At 39.4% G+C, this 10,994-nt stretch overlaps 1 protein-coding gene across 1 annotated transcript in view; it reads left to right on the top strand.

Annotated features, from left to right (window-relative positions):
• Window positions 1-10,994, top strand: part of LOC107700618 (transcription factor SOX-6-like) — an 88,840-nt gene that overhangs the window by 35,262 nt on the left and 42,584 nt on the right. The window lies entirely within an intron of this gene.

The raw sequence follows: 10,994 nt of genomic DNA, 5'->3' as shown, positions 1-10,994 counted from the left end.
AATCGCTCATGAGTTGCAGCTGGCGCGCTCTGATAGAGCGCCAGCTGCAACCACTAACGAATGACGTAACACACATACACCCACATGACAAGATGCAAAAGGACCGCACGGACCCATGAACTGTGACACAAACAATAAAGCTTCCGTAGGCTCGTTTTAAAACTTAATGACGCATAAAAACGGGCCTAATAGTTACATCCTCACCAGCAGGCCATGATGCTTTTAATATTAAGCTAATGGATGGGCGAAGGTAGAATGCTTAACGGCAGTTTAAGCAGTTTCGGATATTAAGAATATAAACAGTGATCGCCTGGCCGATCACTGCTTTTTCTGTTAAAGCGGTGTCTTTAGCATTGTTTTCTGCTGTATGATCAAATAATCACTTGTGCCAACAGGAAGAGTGAGGATGCAGTGTTTGGTGTCGCCACTGCTTGATCGAAGAGACAGCAGTCAGTATTTCATTCATTTGTGCATTTGTTCAGACTTAAGACCATGTTTCCAGTATATGGTGAGAGAGCGCAACCTAAAGACATACTTGTGTAGTTCCATATGTGATCATTACAAGTGACTGCTTAGGAAAAGTAGACAAACACAAGCTGATTTTTAACGTTAACTGCATAACACCTTTATGATTTTTCACAATTAAATAGAAAGGTTTTGCGGCTTAAATTGGATGGTTCAATATTGTTCTAAACCTGTATGACTTACTTTCTTCTGTGGAACATAAAAGAAGATGTTTTGAAAAATGTCTCCTTTTTTATTGTGTGAGTCACTGTTTTCCAGTGTTTTTTGGACCCCACTGACTTTCATTGTACGGACAAAAACAGATTATTCTTCAAAATATCTTGTAAGAAAGTAAGTCATACACATTTGGAATGGCATGAGGGTGAGTAAATAATAACAGAATTCTCTTTAAAAAGGTCATGAGGAATAGGAGCAAAAAGTATAAGATGCAGACTTGAATTCATCTTGTATTGGTTACTGTTTTAGCATTTAGCATCTGTGTACCATGCATAGTGACATTGGGTGTTAAACTAAAATTAACAAACCAAAGGCATTTTGCATCTTCACATCTCATCTTAACTGAGCATCATAAAAATCAGCGGCTTATTCATAATCCATGAGAGTGTTCTGTTGAGTCCAAACCCGGTTAAGGGTGGCATAAAGCAGGCGCTGTCCAGCCAGAATCGGCTCCTGAATCTCATCAGAATGCACCTGTCACTCGCCGCCACACCACTAGCCCTTCCAGACCATGCACGATGGACCTATACTTAGCTCTCATTGTGCCCGGGCCCTGCAAGGGAAAAAATATCAGTTGGTGGAGAACACATCCTCCAGTGTGATGTTGACTTAGTTTCCTCTCCCCTCCTGCCTGGCCCAGTGTTTTCCCTGTTAATGTTGAGCAAACTGTTTTGTCTTTGCATTGGCTTTTTAACGTGGTCCTCAGCCTCCACAGTGGGCACACACACAGGGGGAAAGAAGGCAAGGCATTAATAGCCTCTACTGTGTGTGGCCAGCCGGCAGTTTAGAAAGGGGGCCCGTGTTTTCTTAGGGCTAGGGTGGCAAAGCAAAGCATTCAGCCCCGCGCTTCGCAGCACAAAAAAAGGGCCGCTTTATGTTTCAGATGGGGCAGAGGAGGGTCCGAGCATTCCCGAAGGAATACAATGAATGGGCCATTTTGTCTTTCGTCCGTTTTTCATACACACTGAATTGTTGTTGTCTTTCTCTCGCTCTACATTTCTCCCTGTCTCTCTTTTTCATAATTATTCTTCCCCGTCACTGGGTGTGCACATGACATTTGAGCGTGTTTTAAAGTCTCAACACTCTCATGTGCCTGCAATAAAGTCCCGACGGTAACAATGTCAGCTTTCTGCTGGACAACAGAGTTCTCTCTCTCTCTCTCTCTCTCTCTCTCTCTCTCTCTCTCTCTCTCTCTCTCTCTCTCTCTTGATCTATCTCTCTTCATGGACAATGCCATTTTTAGTTAATGGGTGGTCTCACTCTAGACTTTCAGTTCTAAACTGGTGGGTCATGACCCAAAAATGGGCCGCAGGTCTGTTCTGATGGGGAGAAAACAATGCTAAATACCACTAACCATGGAACACTGTAAAATAAATAACTTAATTTTTACTACAACATTATTAATAAATATATGAATGCATGTATGTTATTAATACATTTCAAAGTTTTATTTTTAATTTTAATTTTTGTTTTGTGAAAATATTTCTGCCATTCTCCTGCTAAAGACACATAAACTATTTGCAAAATTATCAATAATATTACTGTATATTCCTCCAAGAGTGAGAGCAAAATATATCTGGAAAAGAGAGACGTGTTTTTAATTTGTTGAGATTTTGAGGTTTTATTCATTGATATTTTTTTTTCATTTGCTGTTTCTTATTAAAGTATTACCTATTTTTTTTATTAAGTAAACTATTTCTCTTTTATATTAGGCTTTTTAATTATATCTTAAATATTTATTATTTGGAAGGTTTGACCGAGCATAAAAATAAATATTGATCTTTAAATGCATCATGCATAATTCAAAAGTGACCAGAAAGTAAATAAAAAAAAGAAAGAAAGAAAGAAAGAAAGAAAGAAAGAAAAAGAAAGAAAGAAAAAAGAACACATTGCATGAATGAATGCATAAAGGTATATAACACTAGGCTATTGCCTTTTTCCCCCTGTTCAGTTGCCCTACACCATCATGGTCTGAAAGGGTCTGGGGTGTATTTTGTATTGTGCCGGTGCCGGTTTTCATAGATGTGGGATGTATATGTGGGATAATGATGTTGGCCTCAGACTCATTTGTGGGTTTGTTTATGTCTGTCCTTTTCTCCCCTCATTACCCATGCTGTTTGAGCCAGTCCCCTCGGGTTTAGCCAGTTCACTGCAATCCTTTTTAATTTTATGACCAGACCCTGAGAGAAAAAAAAAATTTTTTTCTTCTCACTCTCCTTCTTTATTTCTTTCTCCCATTCTTTTTTTTTCTGTCATTGTGTAAACTAAGTCCCACGTTAAGCGTGCCATCCTAGAGGAGGTAACCCTGAGTAAAGCATACGGCGAGTAAATTAAATGAGTAATGAGAGAGAGGTGGACGTGATGTCTGTGTGCACTATGCCACAGCAGTGCTGAGCTCAGAAACTACTAAAGCCTTAGGCTTGTCTTTGATATTTTATATGCAATACAACCCTAATTGCTTGAAATATTTACAGACTTAAATTACATTTTAGGTTCTTAGAGGCTCAACAAAAATTTGCCTTAAGAACACATTTCTGTTGAACACACACTGATCATTTTGAACACACTGATTTTGCTGGTGTTCTTAAGGGAATAGCCCCCCCCCCCATCTTTGTACTGAACTCATTTGCTAATTTCCGCAACCCAGCATGAGCCTCACTTCTCCCCTTGTAATATTAAGCATGCTCATTTGATTATTCATAAATTATAATCAGCATATTATAATGATTAAAAAAAAAATACAGGGACAGTATTACAGAACAATATTTTGAAAAATGTCTCAGTGCTTTTTTCCATATAATGAAAGTCAGTTCGGTCCAGTGTTGTTTTGGACTCTAATGATTGTGATTATACGGGCAGAAGTCTTCAAAATATATTTTTTCATGCATGTGTGTTCTGCACAAGAAAGAAAGTCATACAGGTTTGAAATGTGTGTGTATAGTATGCTTGTTTTTTGCCATGAACTCCAGGGTGGACTTGAAGTAAAGCTGAAGTGGAAGGCGAAGGGTGGAGGAGGAAGGGGCCATTCTGCTTTTAACAGCCCCAGACTTAATATAGACATATTGGAATGGCTCATTTCCAAGAGGGCTTGTTTTACTGTGTAAGGAATTAGCGGAACAAGAAGTAATCTATTGGTTATTTCTCCAGATGAGCCGAGCGTGAGCCAGTGTCTGGTTTCTGTGCACCTTGCCCCATTCGGCACACATGCACACATGCTCTGAGTCCTCAGAAAACATTTGTCCTCTGTCACCACAGTCTTTTGTCAGCGGTGGCGTAACATGCATACAAATACAGATGAACGCACTGTTTGCTAGTTTTCCTGTTCCAGTATCGGGAACGTTAATCTTTTACCTGTTTAAAAAACACACACACAGAATAAAAATAAGGAATGAAAGCAAGAAAACACGGTGCTCATCGACCGATAAGCCTTTGAGTCTGTGGGCTAGTGGATTGTCGGAGGCGGGTCGGTCCAGGTCAAAGCCACAGCCGTCGCACAAAGCCTCGTTATTCCCGGTCCTGTATCTGTGTGGCTGATGAGGGCCGCCTGCAGAACTCCTCGCTAACAGAGCAGAGAGAGGAGAACAATGCGTTTAGTCTGTGGCACCAAGGTGGAGACCTAGTCTTAATTCCGGCCCTTCGCTGACAGAAAGAGCGGGGATCAAGGTCCGACTCAGCCCTATCGATCCACATGGCCCGATTGTCATCAGGGGCTGAAGCGCGGCTGAGCAGAATATGTTGCGCTTTGATAACGGCCCAGTGAGCGTGGGTTTATGTGTGTGTGTGTGTTGGATTTAGAGCTCAAAGCTGCAGCCGCCGTGTGCTGGAAGAGTGCGGTTTACTGATAAATGACCTGTGACGTGGGAGTAATGTGTACTTGGGGATCTATGTGATTGTTTAAAAAATTGACCTCTTCAGAACAGAATAATGTGCAGACTCCCGAGCGCAGAAGTGGTTTCATTCAGCAAAGAGCTCTCTCTCTCTCTTTCTTTCCCGCGCTCTCTCTTTGCTGGTGAGTTTCCAGAAAGCGCTCGCTGAGTGTGTTCACAAAGTAGCGGGTGTGAAGTTCGCGCTGTAGGGGCTCGTCGTGCAGATTGAGCGCGGTTGCCAGGTCCTCTAGAATCACTTTGCTTTAAAATGGATCCCCTAAGGTGGTTTTCTTTCAGTCATTTTGGCTCTGGCAGCATCAACCGAGGGCAAGAGAGCGTGACGTATCGGTACTTACAGTAACAGTGAAAGCTATTTTCACTCCTACTAAATTTAAAACACCCCTATGTTAGAGCCTTTCTTTGAGACTTTTAATGAGAAACGGTAATATTCAAGGGAAATGGCTGCAAATTTTGGACCAAAATACATCACAAGTGTGGAAATTGGTACAGCCTTACCTTCTGCTTTTAAAACGGGGTGGCTGGCTCTTAATCTTAACCTAGGCCTCCGGAGGCTCTCTGGCTCCTTCCAAAAAATGTAAAAAGAAGAGAAGTTAGCCACCCCCTTCCCATCTCCAACTTACCTCGTCAACACTGAAAGGCATTTTGGACATGTTAAAACAACTCCCCCCTTTTCCTTTTAAAAGGGGAAGGAATCCCAGAGTGATGTTCCTTGAAGATCAATCTCTATTTTCATGTTAAAGGGAGTTGGGGACAGGTTTAGGGGGGCACGTCTCCTGAGCCCAACGGGACCCTTTAAAAGACAGCACGGAGCATGGGTGCTGACAGGGACCCTATTGAGCATGGTAATGACTTGTACATCTAAATTTTCCATGCGCTTGTGTGACAGCCTGGGTCAGGATATGGCAGCAAATCCACATTTATAGCTGCATAGGCCACTGCAGGAGGGCATAAACATATTACTGCACCTGCCGGATTAGAAGCATACAACATCCTATTCTAACAGTAATCCACGTACAGTGCAGCTCCTTGGATAGGCTGGGCTGTCTGACCTTAGGATTAGTTGCTGCTGTAAACCATTACTGAAGCTAAGTGCTGATGTCAACATTTCCACTAACAACATTGATTAATCTATAGCTCCCTATTTACTTCAGGGGTTTCCCCCCTCCTCCTTTTATTTCGGTCATTCAACCTACAGCGAGCGCACATTGTGTGTTTAAACAGCCCAATGCTGACAACTCTGCGTTCAGTGTTGGGAATTAGTGACCAGGAGCGTGATTGTAGCACAGCTGTTTTCAAAACAGAGTAGCATTTCCAGCAATGAGCTGCTTTTTTCCCCCCAGTGTATGATGACAAAACACTATTTTTTCACAGTATTATGTATGCAAGTATTAATCCAACATATTTCTTTTCTCATGCCATCTAGTTCATTTTAGTAAATTGAATTGTTCATTACATTGAATGAATTAAAATGAACCACTTAAAACAAAATCAACTTCAGTCCCCAAAATCAACACTGAAGCCCCATTTTCTTATCTAGAGGAAAGGCTGTAAGTCTTTTATGTTTTCTTTTTAGTAGTGACATATAGAAAATAATGTATTTATTACAATAATATTATTTTAAAAATGAATATTATATTTAGAAGTAATATTTAGTCAAATGTTAATATTATTTGCAAATAATTTTTAGTCAAATATTTGTATTTTTTTAAGCTTTTTTTCCCTTATGAGCTTAGCTTGTTTTTATTATAAATTTATCTATTTAGGTGTGATCACCCTAATGAGGTTTCCATTGTTTTTGTGCCAGCTACTTTTTTGCTTTTTGCAAAAGGAAAAGGCATATCTCTTAAATATTAAAATTAATATAATTTAATCATCTTTAAATACACTGAAAAATGGGTCTGTGAAGTCGTAAATAAAACAGACATTATTAGGTTACATTTTACAAGAAAATACTATTTCAGTCTTTCTACTTCAAAATGTCATGTTTAATTCAGTGTTATTTTTTTTGTGTTATTAATTGTGAAATTTACTAGCAATTTCTGAGTGAAAATTGTTTTCACACCAAATTTTCTTAGTGTAACTTAAGTGTAGTTTGCCATATTCTGATAGATGTCTGTAGAATTGCAGACTAACTGTAATTGAATTGCTTTAAATTATGAGTAGCTTGTTGACAAGCTACAGTTTCAAAGCTTCCCGACATGGCCTGTGTTCTTATTGGAGGGTAAATTAATGCCTGATCTAAGGGCAGGGGACAGTAGCGAAGACACGGCCGGGTGATGCGTGTATCTCCGACAGAGAGACAGATTGTGCTGTGCATCACCACAGACTTCATCAGCTGCACTGAACTGATGATATATGTGAGACGCTGAAGGTGAAGAGGCCTCTCTCTCTCTCTCTCTCTGTCTGTACACCCCCATGAACCGGTCGCCCGTGTGAAGAGAGAAAGAGGCTGCCAGCTACACAGCCTGACTGATTGCTACAGATGCTCTTCCTCAAGTACCGCGAGTTACATCCTCACCACAGCAGGTCTTCGGGGACAAACAATAGCACCTGTTCCTCATAAGATGGGGCTCGTTCATGTATCTTTAATGAAGCTTTGGGGCAGATGGCAAGAAATGGCATTATCCCATCCTCTCGTTCTAAGGATTTGATAGACAAAGGGCAGATAGGAGGCAGGCCTACAATGAGGTGAGTTTATGAGGTTCCGAGCTTCCAGAGGCCTGAGCTTTCCTCCTCACATCTGCTCCACTTCATTCTTTCACGCTCTTGAAGAACTGACTGGCAATACTAATGCTGCATGCAGCCAGCTGCCTGGCACACTGACGGAGGGAGGGGCAAAATATCAGGGCACAGATACACAAATACGGGTGAGCATACATGTTCATACATACCATGAGTACCATATATATATATATATATATATATATATATATGGCAGTAGAAATGGATAAACTACTATAGACTAGTTTACAACGCAGTAGATACTTTTATGTGAACCAGACTGCTTTATGAGACACAACACAAAGTGAAGTTTAGTTGTTTATGGGGAAGAGTTTGAAGAGTTTCCTTGCTGTGTGTATATTTTGTATGAGCAGGTGTGTGTATATTATTATTCATTTGTTGAGAATGATCTTATTTTTTATGTTTCTATCAAGTTATGTCTATGTTGTGTAAGTGTGTATAGTTTTGCACTTGCACTTGGCATTCATTGTGGACAGCAAAGTAAGAATTTCATTGGTCAGGGAAACTTGTTTTCCTCACTGGTCATATGACAATAAACGCTTTGAATCTTTGAATTTAAATCAATTTATTAATTCATAAATATAAGACATTAATTAAATAATACAAATATAATTATTAATAATTTTAGCTGTAATATAAATATATATAATTTGTGAAGAATTCTTATTTTTTGTTGTGCCTTCTTAAGTTTTGTTTTAATTCATTTTATTAAATGTTTTTATGAATAGATAAATATGAGAAATTAATAAAATAAAAACTATAAATAAAATATATTCACATTTCTAGGAAAAATAATTAAATAATATTTATTTAATATTAATGAGAATATTAACAAATAATTAAATAATACATTTAATAGTAACTAATATTTTTTATTAGTTTATCATGGTTATAATTTTATATTTTATGTACATTTTATAATAATAATAATAATAGTAGTAGTAGTAGTAATAAATCTATTACTGATTTCTACTGTTTGGTATAAATTTTCTCTTGTGTAAGCATGCATGGATGCAAGCATGTTGTGTATGTAAAGACACAGAGGGACAGACAGAGAGATGGATAGATCCAGTGAATGAGAAAGACGGACGCATATAATAAGCGAGCTTCAATGCAGAATGCAATATGCAATTTATCCAACTGTTTAAGTGCAGGCACTTAATTCCATTCAGTGATCATCTTTAAATCTTTATCTGCATTGTCTGCTCAGCTCCACCAGTGTACGTTAATTGACAGGCTTGAAAGTTAACTTTCACTATTAGTCCCCACTTTAAGTACGCTTATTTGATTTGCCACTCACAGATGTGGCATGTGTAAATTAAACTTTAATGTAAAGGCCTCATTACTGCAAATCACGACCTCTCAAACTGAGGGCAAGTTATCTATTTGTACCTTCCCTTTTTCTTTCTCTTGCTGTTTGTGCCTTTTGAAACAGCATTAGGGGAGTGTGTTTGATTAGCAGAGTTATTGTTAGCATTGTTCGTCAATTTGTTTGTTTCACATGATGTCTAATTCTAGGTCGTTTTAAATGATTTAGATTTGAATTAAATAAGACACTGATGATATAGTTTAGGAACAGATGGGATAAGGCATGGCAGACCAGGTGTTTCTGTCATTATGCTTGTGAGCTTTGGTGCAGGACTATGCAAAATGACATGTTAAGGAACAGTTGTGTTTTGGTTCCACTTTAAAAGCAGCTGTTCTGTGTAATACTGCGGCTTTAGACTGATTCGTTTTGCAAGGGTAATGTGAATAAGGCTAATGGCAATTATTTATGTGACTGACCTAAGTGGCCCTCTGAAGGAGAACAATTTACATGGTCAGAGCCATTTTTCTAAAGCACTTAAATGAATCTGAGGTAATATAGGACTGTAGTTGGTGACGTCACAGACATTTTGTTCTCTTTTCTATGTAATAGCCCCTCTCACTCCACTTACATTTTGATTGACCTCACATGCAAGTAAACTATTTCCACAAACACATCCATGAGGTCATGTTAAAGAGCCCTCTGATCTCTCTCATTCATCATTTTTCTGTCACATCTGTAAAATACTCACGCAGTTCTTTCATTTCGGTAGTCTCAACTCTGTAGGTGCACTTTTTAAAGTGCAAAGCTCTGTAAACAGAAAAGTGCAGGATTTTTTTCTATTTATTTTTGCTTAGGAGAACTCACTTAGTCCAAATCACTGAAGTGGACCTGAACACTTGTTTAGCACCTGGGGAACAAGCCCTACTGAACTCTTAACATTAGGCGCTTGAAAGGCGAAAGCAGCATTAAAAAGACGGAGATCACACAGACCTCAGCTAGAAATGCGGAGCAGAAAGTGGTTTCTCAGAGCAGGTTGATTTCATGCCCCAGTGCTGCAGCAGTAATTGCGTCCAGACCGGTTTTTATTGCAGGCTGATTTTAAAGAGCGATGAATGGAGAAACATTCTATAATGTGTTTATTTTGGGGGGGCCGACCTTTATTAACCCATTCTCCGGTTGGGCTCCCCAGAGGTGAGCCGGCTCGCCTGCATTAACTCTGCCCTGGCCCACGGTAGCGCCGCTGCAGCATATCACCCACAGGCAGGAAGCAGAGAATGACAGCAAGACTGGGTCCGGCCAACACTCCAAAAACATGTGTTTTCAAACTTCGATGGGAAGCCGCTCAGATCCCTAAATACACACAGACTCTCTTTTTCTTTGTCTCTAGTTCAGCGTGTCTGTTTTTACTCTTACACAGAGCTAATGTTATCCTTATGCACACCATTAACGTTCTCTCTATTTTGCAATAAAGCAGGAATAAAGATGTTTGAGAGCATTTGAAAGGCACCACACGCGATGCCAGGTGTTGACGTTATACATGAAATATCAGAAATGCACAAGCTTTTGGGCTCATTCCATCTTTTTCACAGCTGAAAACAGGTGCTGTAAATTACCGGTGTCCCTTGGGCATTTATCATGTATATAAATGACTGCTTCACCATTCTTCACTTTACCTCAGGGGAATATACAGGCCACTTTTAGGCTTTCTTTACCTCCTCATAACTTCCTCAGTACATATTTTATCATCGCTTGATTTCCCTGACCAAATCATCACATTGTTTTTAAAGAGCCCACCCCTTTGGATTCAGAGAGCAGAACATCAAGCCCTCCTTGTCAAGACAATTAATTCTGAACACTGTGAAAAATATCAGAAATGCACAAGCTTTTGGGCTCATTCCATCTTTTTCACAGCTGAAAACAGGTGCTGTAAATTACCGGTGTCCCTTGGGCATTTATCATGTATATAAATGACCTTCCAAGAACAAGAGACAAGAGCTGTATTTCTGAGAGGATTCACATTTTCTGTCAGTCTCATGATTAAGTTTTATTAGGAATGTCTACCTGACATCTCTGTTTCTATCTAGTAACATATGCACTGTAGATATTACTCAAACAACCTTAACATGCTAAATCGGGCGTTTGTGATACAAATGAGAATAAACACTCTACTGTTTATGTGTGTGTGATGTTCTCTTTGGTGGGCATTAAGTGCAGGTATTTGGTGAGCGTGTGTGAAGTGGATCAGGGTCAGAATATGAGCAGTGCTGTCAGGCTGTGTTAGGCTCCTGTGTGATCTCCTCTATCTCTGTGTTCAG

The sequence above is a fragment of the Sinocyclocheilus anshuiensis genome, unplaced genomic scaffold (assembly GCF_001515605.1).
Source record: "Sinocyclocheilus anshuiensis isolate Anshui unplaced genomic scaffold, SAMN03320099.WGS_v1.1 scaffold1099, whole genome shotgun sequence".
Classification (NCBI taxonomy): Eukaryota; Metazoa; Chordata; class Actinopteri; order Cypriniformes; family Cyprinidae; genus Sinocyclocheilus; species Sinocyclocheilus anshuiensis.
This window is presented reverse-complemented; position numbering and strand designations above follow the sequence as displayed.